Consider the following 17,527-nt stretch of genomic DNA (forward strand, 5'->3'; position numbering starts at 1 on the left):
CCCCGGATCGCCACGGAGAGGGATCCGGAGGCCAGGGAGAATCTTTGGTTAGCGGCGTGTACCGCGAGGGAGCAGAGCCCTACCGTATCGGAGTGGATGAAGCTCTCAGTGCTCCCAGAGTCCAGAAAGCAGGATATCTCATGCCAGTCGACCTTTACCTTTGTTGAAGCGGTCGCGAGGTTGTGCGGTCGAGACTGGTCAACCGTGACCGAGGCGAGATGTGGCTGGTCGCCGGCGGTTGCAGGCGATAAGCGGCCCGATGAGGTGCCCGACGGGCAGGGGTCTTGAGGCGGGTAAGAGGGCGGCGCCCACGGGCCGCACGTGTCCTGGGGCAGGCAAGATGGCGGCGCCCTCGGGCCGCACGTGTCCTGGGGCAGGCAAGATGGCGGTGCCCATTGGTTCTGAGGCAAGCAATATGGCGGCGCCCACGTGCTGCACGTGTTGTGAGTGAAGCAAGATGGCGGCGCCCATGGGCCGCACGTGGTCTGAGGAGAGGAAGATGGCGGCGCCCATGGCCGCAACTGGGGGGTGCCGGGACAATAGCGGTGATTGAGAGGGCCTGGCACACTGCAGCAAAATGTCCCTTCTTGCCACAGGCCTTGCAGAGCGCACTCCGCGCCGGGCAGCGCTTCTGCGGGTGTTTGTCTGTCCGCAGAAGTAGCACTTGGGTCCCCCGGGGTTGGTTGGCTGCCGCACGGCGCAGGCGTGGGGTTGGCTGAGGGCGGTCGCTGATGGGGTCCACGATGGGGTGGCCGATGGCGGGGTCCATGATGCACAGGGGGGGTGGGCCGTGCGGTCGGGGGCATAGGCCTGTACGTTGCGTGAGGCGACCCTGAGCAAGAGCGCTAGTTTCTTGGTCACCGCGAGGTCAAGCGTGGCCCCCTCTAAGAGGCGCTGGCGGATGTAGTCAGACCCTATGCCCGTAACGAACGCGTCTCTCATTAGCAGGTTCGAATGTTCAGTGGCTGAAACAGCCTGGCATTCACAGTCTCTCACCAGGGCGAGCAGGGCACGCCAGAAATCTTCCACAGGCTCACCGGGAAGTTGGTGCCGCGTGGATAGGAGGTGCCTGGTGTAGAAATTGTTGGTCTGCTGAGCGTAATTCTCCTTCAGTAGCGCCATGGCCTCTGCATAGGTAGGCGCGTCCTGGACGAGGGGAAAAATGTTGGAGCTCAGCCGCGTGTACAGAATCTGGAGCTTCTGTGCTTCTGAGATTGGGTCTGGCGCAGGCCCGATGTATGCTTCAAAGCAAGTTAGCCAACGTTGGAAGTCCTTTTTGGCCTTGTCTGCTTGAGGATGCAGCTGCAGGCGATCCGGCTTGATGCGGAGATCCATCTCTGAAAAATCTCTGTGTAATAAATTGATGCACTATGAATTGCGACGAGAAGAGAGTTGAATGTAATCGAGGCTTTATTACACAGCGATGTGTGGCCTCCTACAGCAGCTTACCAAATGGCTGCTGTTTGGAGAGCACACACATTTATACTCTGACTCCTGGGCGGAGCCAGCAGGCAGGGATCTACCCCCGTACCTGTAGTACAAGGGCCTTATCGTAATACCCATATATACAAGATAATACAACAGTGCTGACTACCACACACGTGCAATTAGCCCAGACCCTCCCATGTTGTGTTGGGGCTGGGAGGGGGGGGTGAGATCTGGGATTTTTTTTGTGGGCCTTGGCGATCAGGACGCCATTTAAAAATGGCATGCAGGTGAGCAGCATGGTGGTGCAGTGGTTAGCACTGCAGCCTCACTGCACCGAGGTCCCAGGTACGATCCCAGCTCTGGGCCACTGTCTGTGTGGAGTTTGCACATTCTCCCCGTGTTTGCATGGGTTTCGCTCCCACAACCCAAAAGATGTGCAGGATGGGTGGATTGGCCACGCTAAATTTCCCCTTAATTGGAAAAATGAATTGGGTACTCTAAATTTATATATTTTTTAATGACATGCAGACCGCTCGTTACAACGTAGTGTTCCAGCGAGCAGAGCTCTCCACTGTAAACATCGAGGCTATCTGTGGCCTCGTTCAGGCCGCTTATTCAAAACGGGTGTGAGTGCCGGGTAACACTGGCTAAACACCCTCGCCTGGGGACTTTGTTCCCTTTTGGGGAGATCACGTTCTAAGTGTGGGCTAAACCGGTGAGAAACTCCCCAGGGCCCCAAAAAAGTGACTAAGTGTCATTGAATAGCGGTGGGAATATCGCCAGCAGAGCCGGCGGGAAACACCCTGAGAAACCCGGCACAAATGAACTTTGAAATGTTTTGGCAGAACCGGGCCCCACTTTGTGGAATGCCTGCCACATGTATCATTTCGAAGAGATGATCTTTGCCCCGGCTAAAAGCAGATTCAACTTTCATGTGAAGGAATTTAATGTTCCCCACAAGGACCAGCTGCCTGTTCCCCGTGGTCCACAAAATCTCTGGGGAAAGAACCACTTCCTGACATCTAACCAAGGTGGAGGATTATATAATATTGCATTGTGACTTCTGGTCCTCCCCAAGCTATTTAGCTGAAAGAAACTCCCGACACCATCGCGATTTATTCCCTCTGTAGTCTTATGAACTTTGATCAATCATCAATCTAAGACTAAGCTAAACTTCCCTAAAGTAGAGTGACATAGCTCTTTGAACCTAGCTTAGTAATTAGGATCCCTCAAACCGGGAATTAATCTGGGGGCATTGCTCTGTATCCTTTCAAAAGCCTCATTATCATCCATTGTGTTGGAAATCAGAACTGGACACTGCAATCTAATTAAGGCCTAATTAATGCTTTATAGAAAGGCAACATAATTAAAGTGATGGATGTTGAGATGTCCGCTTCTGTTGCACTAGGGACCCATCAGACGTCCTGATTCATCCACGTCTGTGGTAATTGCCCAGGAAGTTTAAACATCCGATGGGCTGATTTGCACTGCCCAGGATACTACGATAATGTTTCCGACACTGAGCTCAGCGTCTGTGACTTGGACTAGATGCATGATACTTACCCCAATACTTATTGTTTAATTCTGGTGTAACTCAGTGATTAGTAACATAACCCAAGTTCCCACTCTTCACACATAAACCATCCCCCACCCCCCCCCCCCCCCCCCCCCCCCCCCCCCCCCCCCCCCCCCCCAACATACCGAACTATGCTCCGATCCCAACTACCTGCTTTCCAACCCGACTAACCACCTTGACAACATTTCCCCACCCCACCAAAACACTGACATACCCATCAGCCACTCATTCACTAACTCCATGGAACCCTTAAGACATTTAACAATCTTACCTGAACATAACAGCTGATGTTGTAAAATGGAGCATGTTCCCTCCACTGCTCCTCTGGAGGGTTGGACTTAACCATTCCTGATGCAAGTGGGGCAGGAAGACCTGGTTGCAAGGACACCCGAAAGCTCGGGCTGCAGCTACCTTCGCAGTCAGCAGCGATATCCCTAGCATTGGTGCTGACCAGAAGATCTGTATCAATAAGGTTTGTCCTATAGTAAATTATCCTGTGAATGCACTCTACTCTAGTAATTGCGACATTGTTCATGATCCTTTACAGATCTACGCACTAAAATGCCCAAATCTCTTCCTTTCTCTTGACCTCATCAATAAATATATTATGATTGGAACCACAGAATTAGACAAAATACCTTCACTCCATTACCACACCAGGTATTTGATACTAACTAGGAAGGATATCACTGGATAGGCACAGGACATTCAGCAATGGAAAGGAGAACTGCCAGAAGTCAAGGTCCATGGTGGAACCAGTGACATAGGCAGGAAAAGAATTGAGTTTGTACAGGCTGAGTTCCAGGAGCTAGGAAAAAGATCAAGGAATAGGATCTCAAAGGTGGTAAGAGGCTCGTGTATATGGAAGTTCAGATGAACGAATGTCTGAAGAATTGGTACAGAAGGGAGGGCTTCAGATTTCTGGGACACTGTGACCAGGTTTGGGCAGAGGGGGTCTACACAATTTGAACAGTTTGCACCTGAATCAATGGGACCAATCTTCACATGGGAAAATTAACTGTGGGGGAGAGGCACCAATATACAGCAATGGAGGAAAGAGAAGATGAAAAAAGACTGGGAGAGAAAAACAGAAATACTACAAATTTTAGCATTAAGAGCAGGAATTAGAGGAAAAAGAATGGCCGGCTGGCATGGTGCTGGAATGCCAGTATGTTAATGCAGGAACAAGCCACACAAGGTCGATCAACTACAGGCATAATTGTTGCATGTGGGTTACAATATAATGGCTGCAAAGGAGACCTGGTTTAAACATGCATAGGAATGAGAACTAAACATTACTGACTACAATATACTCAGAAGGATAGGGGGTGAAAAAATTGAAGAACTAGGAACCGGAGCTGGCTTCCTTGCTGCCATCCTCCTGGAGTGAATGAGAGCAATTGCTGTGGAGCTGTGGAGATGCAGCTTGATTAAAGTGCTCAGATGATCTCAGGGTGGGCGGATCAGAAGGTTCGCGCCAAAGACACAACATTTTTCACATGGGGAAGTTTCAAAGTCGCTAAAAATTGCTAAAGTCGCTAAAAACCCCCCAGAGGGTCGGAGAATGGCCGTTGGCCGCCAGGAATCCCGCCCCCGCAGGTTGCCGAAGTCTCCGAAGGGAGAAAAGTCAGCGGGGCGTTAATGTCGCCGCTGCCGTCGGAGAATGTCACGGGTCTGCGCAAGGCAGCCGATTTTCGGCCTGTCGATATTCTCCCTTCCGGATGGGCCGAAGTCCCGTCGACGTGATGACCGTTCACGTCGACGTGAATTAAACCTCCTTTTCATCGGCGTGACCCTGTGCTCCAGGTTCACGCCGACCAGCGTGGAGGTGAGTGACGGCCTGGGGGGTTGGCTCTGGGCAGGCGATGGCGTGGCCGCAGTCTGAATGCGTGAGGAGAGGTGTGTCTCGGGTTGTGTGTGTGTGTGTGCAGCGGGGGGGGGGCGGGGTAGTTAGAGTAGGCTGGGCTCCGGGGGAGTGCCGGGAGGGGGTCCGTGCCGGGGAGGGGGATGGGGGGTCCGTGCCGGGGTGGAGGTTGGGGGGGGGGGTCCGTGCCGGGTTGGAGTTTGGGGGTGGGGGGTCCGTGCCGGGTTGGAGGTTGGGGGGGGGTCCGTGCCGGGGTGGAGGTTGGGGGGGGGTCCGTGCCGGGTTGGAGGTTGGGGGGGGGTCCGTGCCGGGGTGGAGGTTGGGGGGTCCGTGCCCGGGGTGGAGGTTAGGGGGGGGTCCGTGCCGGGGAGGGGGATGGGGGGTCCGTGCCGGGGAGGGGGATGGGGGGGGTCCGTGCCGGGGAGGGGGATGCGAGGGCAAGTGAGTTGGTCCACCTGGCCAGGTGCCAGCCTCCAACAGTTGGATCCATGCGGTCCATGCCACCTGGCTGGGGGGAAGAGGGGATATGGGCAATGATGACATGTCGTCGTTCCCCTCCCCCCCAACAGGCCGTCATGTTTTCCGATCATCCAGCGATGTTGGCCGCCATGGTGGCAGCCGCTCATGTCTATGTTGCCCTGGATGAGGAAGAGGAGGAGCGTGCCAGAGAGGCGGCGCAGGCTGCCGCAGTGGGACAGGCGGCAGCCGCCCAGGCTGGAGGGACACCTGACCGACAGGATGAGGAGGGGGAGGAGGACATCGCGGCCCCACGGCAACGGAGGCACCCGAGGGCGCCCCGTGTGTACCGGCCCCGGCAGTCATACCAGGACCTCACGGATCGGGAATGCAGGAGGAGACTCCGGATGAGGCGGGAAACCGTGGCACACATCTGCCACCTGCTGGCACACCTGTCACCGCGTGGCACTGGCGGGGGACACCCTCTCCCCGTGTCCGTCAAGGTTACGGTGGCCCTGAACTTTTATGCAACGGGGTCATTCCAGGCACCGAGTGGGGACCTGTCCGGTATATCGCAGACATCGGTGCATCCGGGCAGTGACAGATGCCCTATATGCCATGGCGCACCGCTACATCCGCTTCCCCGTGGACCGGGCCAGCCAAGATGCCCGGGCCGTGGGCTTCTCTGCCGTGGCCGGGTTCCCCATGGTCCAGGGCGCGATCGATGGGATGCACGTCGCCGTGCGGCCACCTGCAGATAACAGGGCCGTGTTCACCAATAGGAAGGGGACCTATTCGATGAACATACAGGTGGTCTGCGACCACCGCATGATGATCCTGCACGTCTGCGCCCGTTACCCAGGCAGTGTACATGACTCATACGTGTTGTCGTGGTCATCCATCCCCGGCATGTACGAGGGACGCCATCCCCGGCTGAGGGGCTGGTTGCTGGGCGACAGGGGCTACCCATTGCGATCGTGGCTGATGACGCCTATACGGAGGCCACGCAATGAGGCGGAGAACTGCTACAATGATGCCCATGTAGCGACAAGGGGAGTGATAGAGAGGTGCTTTGGCGTGCTGAAGATGCGTTTCAGGTGCCTGGACCTCTCTGGGGGCGCCCTCCAGTATCGGTCATATAGGGTCGGCCGCATCATTGTGGTGTGCTGCGTCCTGCACAACATAGCCCAGCAGAGGGGCGATGTGCCGCAGGCAGAGGAGGGCGGAGTGGAGGAGCAGCAGGAAGAGGCGCAGTCCTCCCCAGATGAGGGGGATGGGGGTAATGGTCAGGGCAGACGGGGTAGACACAGGCGGGTGGCTGTCCACCGTTACCGGCTGGCCCAGCGGGCACGGGACAGACTGATAGCCGCCCGCTTCACTGACTAGATGGGCGTGGGAATCGGGTAGTATGGCCACAGACCGCACACCATGGCAACAGCCGACCACCCACACCCCCCACCCATCCACCCACCCAGCACCCTCACCCCCCTCCCCAACCCCACCCACCCCACCCGCATGCACACCACCCCCCCCCATTGCCGATCCATCTGCGGCACAACGGGCCGGGCTCACACAGTTGCGGGTGGACACGTGTCTATTGCAGGCCATGGAGGATGATGACAACCCCGCCCTGCGGTGAGCTCCTGGCTCTACATCGTTGGACTATGTCTGACCCATGGCCACAGTACCACCATCCACCCGGACCATCCCTGCATGCGGCTGTGACACTGCAGCGCACGGTCCCGTCCTCTGCCCGGGGGATGTTGATGGCGGCCCAGGGGGAAGGGGCAGACTCACCTGGGGCTAAGGTAAGAGCACCCCTCACACACACACTTGCGCTCAACGTACATGACATCCCCGCACGCTTTGGACAGAGCACAAAGGCAGCTTCTGTAGGTGTAACATTGACTTTAATAACCAAAGGAGTTCATGCACATGCCCTAGCCCCTAAAACTCATCTGTGCCCTGCACCCGTGCCAACTTACTCAGTGTCTAATTGTTTGGCCTTACGGGCCCTTTGACTACGTCTACGTGGTTCCCCAGACGGTACAGCAGAACTGGAGGTGGACTCCTGTGATTCCTGCCCTCTGACACTGGATCCCTTTGGCGGCCGTTTCCTGGGGCGTCCTGGCCTAGATGGGCCAGGCTGCGGCCCGGGCGACTGGGATGGCGAGCTGCCAGCCTGTCCTGCCCGTTGCCCACCCGATGCACCTGGGACGGAAGGGGGGGAGTCCGAGGTGTCGCGGTGTACCGGGACCTCCCCTACAGCGGGAGCCGGGATGGACCACACCACCTCCTCCTCCCTCGGGGTGCCCGATGGCCCCCAGGCCTCTACATGGGTGGGGGATGCGAACGGACTGGCCATCCGACGCCCCCCCGACATCTGGCACTGCCAGTCCTGGAGGCCCGTGCTGGTATCGACAGGGGTCTGCAGGTTTGCAGCCATGGAGCCCAGGGGGTTGGCAAACCCTGTCTGTGACAGTGCGACACCGGCTCGCACATGGCCACTGGCGCCGATGCCCTCAGCGATGGCCTGCAGAGACTGGGCCATGGCCTGCAGAGACTGGGCCATGGCCTGCTGAGACTGGGCCATGGCCTGCTGAGACTGGGCTATGGCCTACAGAGACTGGGCTATGGCGTTGAGCGCCTCTGCCATCTGGCGCTGGCACTGGCTCATGGCCTCCTGTGAGAGGGCAGCCATTTCCTGGGCCACAGACGCCGCCTGCACGGAAAGCCCCAGGCCTCGCAAACCGTTCCCCATGTCTGACACCGTCGCACCCATTGCCTCCACCGCGGACGCCACCCGTGCGGTGTCAGCTTGGGTGGCACGCATGACCGGCACCACTCCCAGCTCCTGGACGCGGGTGGACTCCTCCACCTGCGACTGCAGCCGCCGCAAGCCGCCCGTCACCCTCTTCGCTCGTCTCCGGGTCGGTGGTTGCATCGGATCAATGTGTGGGTGTGGTAACTCCAGGAACCCGGGATCCATCTGGGCGGCAGATGTTCGCTTGGGCTGGGCTGCCCTCCGACCCGCCCGGCCCCTCTGCTGCTCCTACCTCCACCTGCTGTACCGGGACGGCTGTGCTGTGCGCACCAGTGAGTGTACCAGACGCCTCATCACTAAAGTGCCCAACCGAGGTGAGTGTTTCTGCGATGGTGGAGGGTGTTGGTGACAGCAGTGGCGTTGTGTCGTGCTCTTCGCCCCACTCTGAGTCCATGGCACTTTGGGGTGGGGGTTCGTCTCCACCCATCCACTCTGAGTCACTGTCCGGTATTTCGTCTTCCTGGGTAGTGCTGTCCCGGGTAGGGGTGTCCTGGGCAGTGCTGTCCCGGGTAGTGGTGTCCCGGGTAGTGGTGTCCCGGGTAGTGGTGTCCCGGGTAGTGGTGTCCTGGGTAGTGGTGTCCCGGGTAGTGGTGTCCTGGGTAGTGGTGTCCTGGGTAGTGGTGTCCTGGGTAGTGGTGTCCCGGGTAGTGGTGTCCTGGGTAGTGGTGTCCTGGCTCGGATGTGGCCTGTGGCTGCCCCCCTCGTCGCTGGGTGGTCGCTCCCGCACGTGACGGGGGTGTCGTCTCCCTGTTGCTCCAGGTCTCTCCGTCTCCCGTGGTGTGCGAGGGGCATCCTGCGGGCGTCGCATGCTGGAGGGTCCGGGTCTCTCTGTCTCCCGTGGCCTCCGAGGGGCATCCTGCGGGCGGTCTGCATCTGCGGGGATGCGTGCCTGGACGTTTGCTCCTGCGATACACAATGAAGCATGCATGGTTAGACATCAGGCAGTGATCAGGTGATATGGGGGAGGGGGATAATGGGGAGGGGGGATATGGGGACGGGCTGTCGGTGGCTCACTTGCTAGTACGCCCCCGACCTCTGCATCAGCAACCTCCCGGTCCTCAGGTCCGCCAGCCAGTTCCAGGGCCCTTTCCTCGTGTTCGGTCAGTGGCCTCTCATCAGCGGGGCCTCCTCCAGTCCTCACATGCTCCCTATTGTTGTGTGCGCGCTTATCCTGTAGGGGGGGGGGGCGGGGGGGGGGGTGGCAGGGGAAAAGGCAACACTGTTAGACAGGTATATGAATGCACGCCATCGGTTGCGCGTGCATTGCAGAGGTTAAGGTTAGGGCTGGATTCACTTGGGGATATGGGGGTACATGGGGGATATGGGGGATATGGGGGAGGGGAGGATATGGGGGAGGGGGGATCTGGGGGAGGGGGGATCTGGGGGAGGGGGGATCTGGGGGAGGAGGGGATATGGGGGAGGGGGGATATGGGGGAAGGGGGGATATGGGGGAAGGGGGGATATGGGGGATATGGGGGAGGGGGGATATGGGGGAGGGGGGATATGGGGGAGGGGGGATATGGGGGAGGGGGGATATGGGGGAGGGGGGATATGGGGGCAGGGGGGATATGGGGGAAGGGGGGATATGGGGGAGGGGGGATATGGGGGAAGGGGGGATATGGGGGAGGGGGGATATGGGGGAGGGGGGATATGGGGGAGGGGGGGATATGGGGAGGGGGGATATGGGGGAGGGGGGTATATGGGGAGGCTCACCCTGCCTGCTCTGACGAGGTCGTTCACCTTCTTGTGGCACTGGGTGCCTGTCCGTGGTGTCAGGGCCGCAGGGGTGACGGCCTCTGCCACTTCCCTCCACAGACGCCGGCTGTGGCGTGGGGCAACTCTGTGGCCGTGCCCGGGATACAGGGCGTCCCTCTCTCTGCTCCACCGCGTCCAGGAGCGCCTCCACATCCCGTGACTCGAACCTCGGGGCTGAGCGGCGGCCAGCCATCCAGTCCGGTGTTGCGGTCGGGTGTTCCGGTCGGGTGGGGGGGAGCAGCGCGGCCTTATGAGCCATCACGCCGTGCGGCGCGTATGACGCTGCACGGCGTGAACCACTGCGCAAGCGCGGATCCCGTTACGTCGCTGCTAGCCCATTTCGGGCCGGAGACGTTCGACCCATTTTTCCGACGTGACGCAAGTCGGATTTGCGCCGTTTTTTGCGCCGATCGGCGGACTTTCCGCCGATAACGGAGAATTTTGCCCAGGATCTCCAGGACCAAGGGGTTGTATCCAGGGTCACGGAGCCCACGCCATGGGTCAGCTCCATGGTGTGTGTCAAGAAGCCCTCCGGCGAGCTCCATATCTGTATTGACCCCAAAGACCTCAATAATAATATCATGAGGGAACATTATCCCACACCCAAACGGGAGGAGATTACCAGTGAAATGGCCCAGGCGAAAATATTTACAAAACTGGATGCTTCTAAGGGGTTTTGGCAGATCCAACTGGACACGTCCAGCCGAAAGCTATGCACCTTCAACACCCCTTTCGGCAGGTTCTGCTACAACCGGATGCCATTTGGCATCATCTCGGCATCCAAGGTCTTTCATAGGATCATGGAGCAGATGATGGAGGGCATCGAAGGGGTGCGCGTCTATGTGGACGACGTCATCATCTGGTCCACCACACCACAGGAGCACATATATCGTCTCCAACGCGTTTTTGCCCGCATACGGGAATACGGCCTGCGCCTCAACCGAGCCAAGTGTTCCTTTGGCCAGGCCGAGTTGAAGTTCCTGGGGGACCATATCTCCCGGTCAGGGGTCCGTCCGGATGCAGACAAGGTGAGCGCCATCACAGCCATGCCGCAGCCGGCCGATAAGAAAGCTGTCCTACGCTTCCTTGGCATGGTCAACTTCCTGGGGAAGTTCATTCCCAACCTTGCCTCCGTCACGACGGCTCTGCGCCACCTAGTCAGAAAGTCCACAGAGTTCCAGTGGCAACACACACACCAGCTGGAATGGGAGGAGCTCAAAAGCAAACTCACCACTGCACCGGTATTGGCGTTTTTTGACACGTCTCGTGCCACCAAAATCTCAACTGATGCCAGCCAATCCGGCATTGGAGCAGTGCTCCTGCAGCAGGATGACACGCATCATGGGCCCCAGTTCCCTATGCATCGCGGGCCATGACCCCCAAAGAGCAGCACTACGCGCAGATCGAAAAAGGAGTGCCTGGGCTTGCTAACCGGTTTAGACAAGTTCCATGATTATGTATATGGTCTTACCCGGTTCACTGTCGAAACTGACCACAGCCCCCTGGTCAGCATAATAAACAAGGACCTGAACGAGATGACCCCTAAAACTCAGGAGGTACGACTTCCAACTGGTCTACACTCCAGAGGCAGCGTGGCGCAATTCGCACGGCGCAGATTCTCTGACCCGGCGGGGGGTTGGAGAATTCCACCCTTTGTACATATATTTTTTTTAACGAACAATTTTTAATGAGGTATTTATGGCATAACAAACATCCACAGTACAAAAACAATAGAGTACAAAGAACAGTAATCAAAAGGCAACCGCCGACATCCGTCCCTCCAAGGCCCACCTGCTTAACCCCCTACTCTATATTACCCTAACCACCCCCCCATGTCGGTTAACCAGGCTTCGGAGGCCTACACTCCCTCCAAGCCAGTAATATCCGTCGGTGGGCTACCAAGGAGGAAAAGGCCAGAACATCTGCCTCTCTCTCCTCCTGAACACCCGGGTCTTCCAACACCCCAAAGATCGCTACCCCTGGACTCATTTCCACCCTCGTCTTCAATACCCTGGACATGACATCCGCAAACTCCTGCCAATATCCCCTAATTTTTGAGCATGCCCAGAACATATGGACATGGTTCGCGGTCCACCCGCACACCTGACACACTTGTCTTCCACCCCAAAAAATCTACTCATCCGGGCCGTTGTCGTGTGTGCCCGGTGTACCACCTTGAACTGGATCAAGCTGAGCCTTGCGCATGTAGCGGTCACGTTGACTCTGCTCAGCGCCTCCGCCCATAGGCCGTCCTCCATCTCACCCCCCAGTTCCTCCTCCCACTTACGCTTCAGCTCTTCTATATGCGTCTCCTCCGCCCCCATTAATTCTTTGTAGATGTCCGAGACGCTCCCCTCCCCCACCCAGCCCCTAGACACTATCCTATCTCGAATCCCTCTTAGTGGCAGGAGTGGGAAGGATGATACCTGCCTGCGCAGAAAGCCTCCACCTGAAGATACCTAACCTCATTCCCTGCTGCCATCCTGAACTTCTCCTCCAGTGCCCTCTAGCTGGGGAAGCTCCCTTCCAGAAACAGGTCCCCCATCTTCTCAATTCCCGCCCTTTGCCAGACCCGAAACCCCCCATCTAAGCTCCCCGGAGTAAACCGGTGTTTGTCACAAATTGGGGACCAGACTGATGCTCCCACTGCTCCAGCGTACCTCCTCCACTGACCCCAGATCCTCAGGGCCGCCACCACCACGTGACTGGTGGAATATCTCACTGGTGGGAACGGCAACGGTGCCGTTATCAGCGCCCCCAAGCTGGTGCCCCTGCATGAAGCTGCCTCCATATACTCCCAAATCGCCCCCGTCCCCACTACCCACTTCCTTACCATCGCAATATTGGCCGCCCAGTAAAAATTACTAAAATTTGGCAGGGCCAGCCCCCCCTCCCCCCGATTCCTCTCGAGCATTAATTTTTTCACCCGTGGGGACTTACCCGCCCCAACAAAGCCCAAAATAATTTTGTTGATCCTCTTAAAAAAGGACCGCGGGATGAAAATTGCGAGGCATTGGAACACAAATAAAAATCTCGGCAATATCGTCATCTTAACCGACTGCACCCTCCCTGCCAGTGACAGCGGGAGCGCATCCCATCTCTGAAACTCACCCCTCATCTGTTCAACCAGTCGGGACAAGTTCAACTTATGTAACCGGCCCCAGTCGCGCGCCACTTGTATCCCCAGATATCTAAAATTGTCCCCCACTAACCTGAACAGTAACTCCCCCAGCCAATCCCCCCTGACCTCTTGCCTGGACTACAAACATATCACTCTTCGTCATATTCAATTTGTATCCTGAAAACTGGCCGAATTCCCCCAGAATTGCCATAATCTCCCTCATCCCTGCCCCTGGATCTACTACATATAGGAGTAAGTCATCCGCATACAGCGATACCCTATGCTCAACCCCCCCCCCCCCCCCCCACCCCCCAATCAGACCTTTCCAGCCCCTAGAAGCTCTCAGAGCAATTGCCAGCAGCTTTATACATATATGAGGGACAAGAGGGTAGCTAGAGAAGGAGTTGATCCACTCAAGGACAAAGAAGGGAAATTATGTTTAGAACCAAAGGAAGTAGGTGAGATCCTAAATGAATACTATGGATCGGTATTCACAAAGGAGAGGGACATGTTGATTGGTGGTGTCTCAGAGGGATATGTAAACACTTTAGAACAAATCATTATAAGAGGGAGGAAATGTTAGGTGTGCTAAAAAGCATTAAGGTAGATACATCCCCAGGGCCAGGTGGAATCTATCCCAGATTACTGAGGGAGACAAGAGATGAAATCGCTGGGCCTCTGACAGAAATCTTTGTCTCTTCATTGGCCACAGGTGAGATCCCAGAGAATTGGAGGATAGCCAATGTTGTACCGTTATTTAAGAAGGATTTCAAGGAAAATCCGGGTAATTATAAGCCAGTGAGGTTGATGTCAATGAAAGTGAAATTGTTGGAAAAGATTCTCAGGGATAGGATCAATGCACATTTGGAAATGAATGGTTTTATTAGCGACAGGCAGCATTGTTTTGTACTTGTCAGGTCATGTTCTCACTAATTTATTTGAGTTTTTTGAGGAGGTGACAAAAATGATTGACGAGGAAAGGAATGCGGATGTTGTCTAAATGGACTTTAGTAAAGCATTTGATAAGGTCCCTCATGGCAGACTGGTGCAAAAGATTAAATCACACGGGATTCAGAACTGGCTTGGCCATAGAAGACAGAGGGTAGCGGTGGAAGGGTGTTTTTCCGAATGGATGTCTGTAACTAGTGGTGTTCCGCAGGGATCAGTGCTGGGACCTCTGCTCTTTTAATATATATAAATGACTTGGAAGAAAACGTCTTGTATCCTTCTATACCCCGTCTGTTCGAGTCTCTATCTAGATAAGACAGTCTGATTAGGAAGTTTGCGGATGATACCAAGATTGCTGGAGTTGCGGATAGTGTTAAAGATTGTCAGAGAATACAGCAGGATATTGATAGGCTGCAAAATTGGCGGAGAAATGGTAGATGGAATTTAACCTGGACAAATGCGAGGTGATGCATTTTGGTAGATCCAATTCAGGTGGGAGCTATAAATTAAATGGCAGAACCATCAGGAGCATCGAGACACAGAGAGATCTGGGCGTGCAGGTCCACAGATCCTTAAAAGTGACAGCACAGGTGGAAATGGTGGTAAAGAAAGCATATAGCATGCTTGACTTCATCGGACGGGGCATTGACTATAAAAGTTCGCAAATTATGTTACAGTTATATAGAATGTTCGTTAGGCCACATTTGGAATACTGGGCGGGATTCTTCCCTAGCCGGTGGGCTGGCCGTACCGGCACCAAAGAGTGGCGTGAACCACTCAGGCGTCGGACCGCCCGGAAGGTGTAGAATCCTCTGCACTTCCGGGGGCTAGGCCGGCGCTGGAGTGGTTGGCGCCGCGCCAACCGGCGCCGAAGGGCCTCGGCCGGCTGCCGCGAGTTGGCGCATGCGCAGAACCACTGGCATGATCTCTGCGCATGGCCAGGCCACCGTGGGCCCCCCTCCCCTCCCCCACCGTGGCCCCCCCCCTCCCCTCCCCCCCAAGGACTCCGCAGGCCACCCTGAGAGCCAGGTCCCGCCGGTAAGGACCTTGTGTAATTCGGCGAGACAGGCCGAAAACGGGCGGCCACTTGGCCCATCGGGCCCGGAGAATCACCGGGGGGGGGGGGGCCACTGCCAACAGCCCCTGACCTGTGCGACATGATCCCCGCCCCCGCCAAAAAACTGATGCCGGAGAATTCGGCAGCCGGCGTTGGAGTGGCAGGGCGGGATTCACACTGCCCCCCGGGGATTCTCTGACCCAGCGGGGGGTCGGAGAATCCCGCCCACTGAGTCCAATTCTGGTCACCACACAAGGATGTGGAGGCTTTGGGGAAAGTACAGAAGAGGTTTACTAGGATGTTGCCTGGTATGGAGGGTATTAGCTATGAGGAGAGGTTGAATAAGCTGGGATTGTTCTCTCTAGAGAGACGGAGGCTGAGGGGCAACCTGATAGAAGTTTTAAAAAAATATGAGGGGTATAGATAGGATGTAGAGTTGGGAGAGGGGTATAGGTTCAGTGGAGATGTGCGGGGGAAGTTTTTTATACAGAGGGGGGTGGTGGCCTGGAATATATTGCCAAAGTGAGGTGGTTGAGGCAGCTATGTTAGCGACCTTTAAGACTTATCTAGATAGAAACGCGAACAGACGGGGTATAGAAGGATACAGGCGGTTGGTCTAGATAGGACACATAATCGGTGCAGGCTTGGCGGGCTGCAGGACCTGTTCCTGTGCTGTACTGTTCTTTGTTCTCTTTTCTTTAACACTCAAGAAGGTCAACAACATCCAGGCCAAAACAGTCCATTTGATCAATGCCCCATTCACCAGAATAAATGTTAACACCCTCCACCCCCAATGCACATTGACAGCAGTGTGTACCATCTACAAGATGAACTGTACAAACTCACTAAGGCTCCTTCGACTGCACCTTCCAAACCCATGACCACTACCAAGGACAAAGTCAGCAAATGCATGGGAACAGCACCAAGTCTCACATCACCCTGGCTGGGAACATAATCACCATTTCTTTCGCTGAGGTAAAATCCTGAAACTCTCTCCCTAATTAGTGAAAATTGATGGGATTGAAGGCGGATAAATCCCCAGGGCCTGAGAATCTGCATCCCAGAGTACTTAAGGAGGTGGCTCTGGAAATAGTGGATGCATTGGTGGTCATCTTCCGGGATTCTATATACTCTGGAACAATCCCTGCAGATTGGAGGGTAGCAAACGTCACTCCAATATTCAAAAAGGGAGGTAGAGAGAAAGCAGGGAATTATAGACCAGTAAGCCTAACATCGGTAGTGGGGAAAATTCTTGAATCCATTATCAAGGACTTTATAGCGGAACATTTGGAAAGCAGTGGCAGGATCAGTCAGAGTCAGCATGAATTTATGAAGGGAAAATCATGCTTGACAAATCTGTTGGAATTCTTTGAAGATGTAACCAGTACAGTCGACAAGGGGGAACCAGTCGATGTGGTATATTTGGACTTTCAGAAGGCGTTTGGCAAAGTCCCGCATAAGAGATTATTGTGCAAAATTAAAGCGCATGGGATTGGGGGAAATGTATTGAGGTGGATAGAAAACTGGTTGGCAGAGAGGAAACAAAGAGTAGGAATTAATGGTAGGCAGTAATTAGTGGGACCCCAGCTATTCACAATATACATTAATGATTGGGATGAGGGAACAAAATGTAACATCTCAAAGTTTGCAGATGATTCCAAGTTAGGTGGGAGGGTGGACTGTGAAGAGGATGCAGAGATCCTACAGCATGATCTGGACAAGTTGGGCGAGTGGGCAAATCAATGGCAGATGCGGTATAATTTGGATAAGTGTAAGGTTATTCACTTTGGACGCAAAAACAGGAAGGCAGATTACAACCTGAATGGTTGTAAATTGGGAGAGGGGAGTGTGCAGCAGGACCTGGGTGTCCTTGTTCACCAATCGCTGAAAGTAAGCATGTAGGTGCAGCAGGCGGTAAAGAAGGCTAATGGTATGTTGGTCTTCATTGCGAGAGGTTTCAAGTATAGAAGCAGGGATGTGTTGCTGCAATTATACAGGGCCTTCGTGAGGCCACACCTAGAATATTGTGTGCAGTTTTGGTCTCCTTCTCTGAGGAAGAATGTTCTTGTTCTCGAGGGAGTGCAGTGAAGGTTTACCAGACTGATTCCAGGGATGGCGGGACTGTCATATGAGGAGAGATTGACTAGGTTGGGATTGTTCTCGCTGGAGTTCAGAAGGGATCTCATAGAGACTTATAAAATTCTAACAGGACTAGACAGGGTAGATGCAGGGAAGATGTTACCAATAATGAGTGTGTCCAGAACCAGTCTGAGGATTCAGGATAAACCATTTTGATAGAGATGAGGAGATATTTCTTCACACAATGAGTGGGGAGCCTGTGGAATTCATTACCACAGGAAGTAGTTGATGCTAAAACATTGAATATATTCAAGAGGCGGCTAGATATAGCACTTGGGGAGAATGGGATCAAAAGCTATGGTGAGAAAGCAAAATTAGGCTATTGAGTTGGATGATCAGCCATGATCGTGATGAATGGC

General features: G+C 55.2%; 1 protein-coding gene across 3 annotated transcripts in view; it reads right to left on the reverse strand.

Moving 5' to 3' along the window:
• Positions 1 to 17,527, reverse strand: part of mettl21e (methyltransferase like 21e) — a 101,631-nt gene that overhangs the window by 51,509 nt on the left and 32,595 nt on the right. The window contains exon 2 of one of the 3 annotated variants that reach the window (XM_072475947.1): positions 3,276 to 3,463. The exons of the other annotated variants lie outside the window; for them this stretch is intronic. The gene's annotated coding sequence lies outside the window, so the exon portion shown is untranslated. The remainder of the gene's footprint in view (positions 1 to 3,275; positions 3,464 to 17,527) is intronic. 3 annotated transcript variants of the gene reach the window in all.

This window comes from Scyliorhinus torazame, chromosome 15 (assembly GCF_047496885.1).
Source record: "Scyliorhinus torazame isolate Kashiwa2021f chromosome 15, sScyTor2.1, whole genome shotgun sequence".
Classification (NCBI taxonomy): domain Eukaryota; kingdom Metazoa; phylum Chordata; class Chondrichthyes; order Carcharhiniformes; family Scyliorhinidae; genus Scyliorhinus; species Scyliorhinus torazame.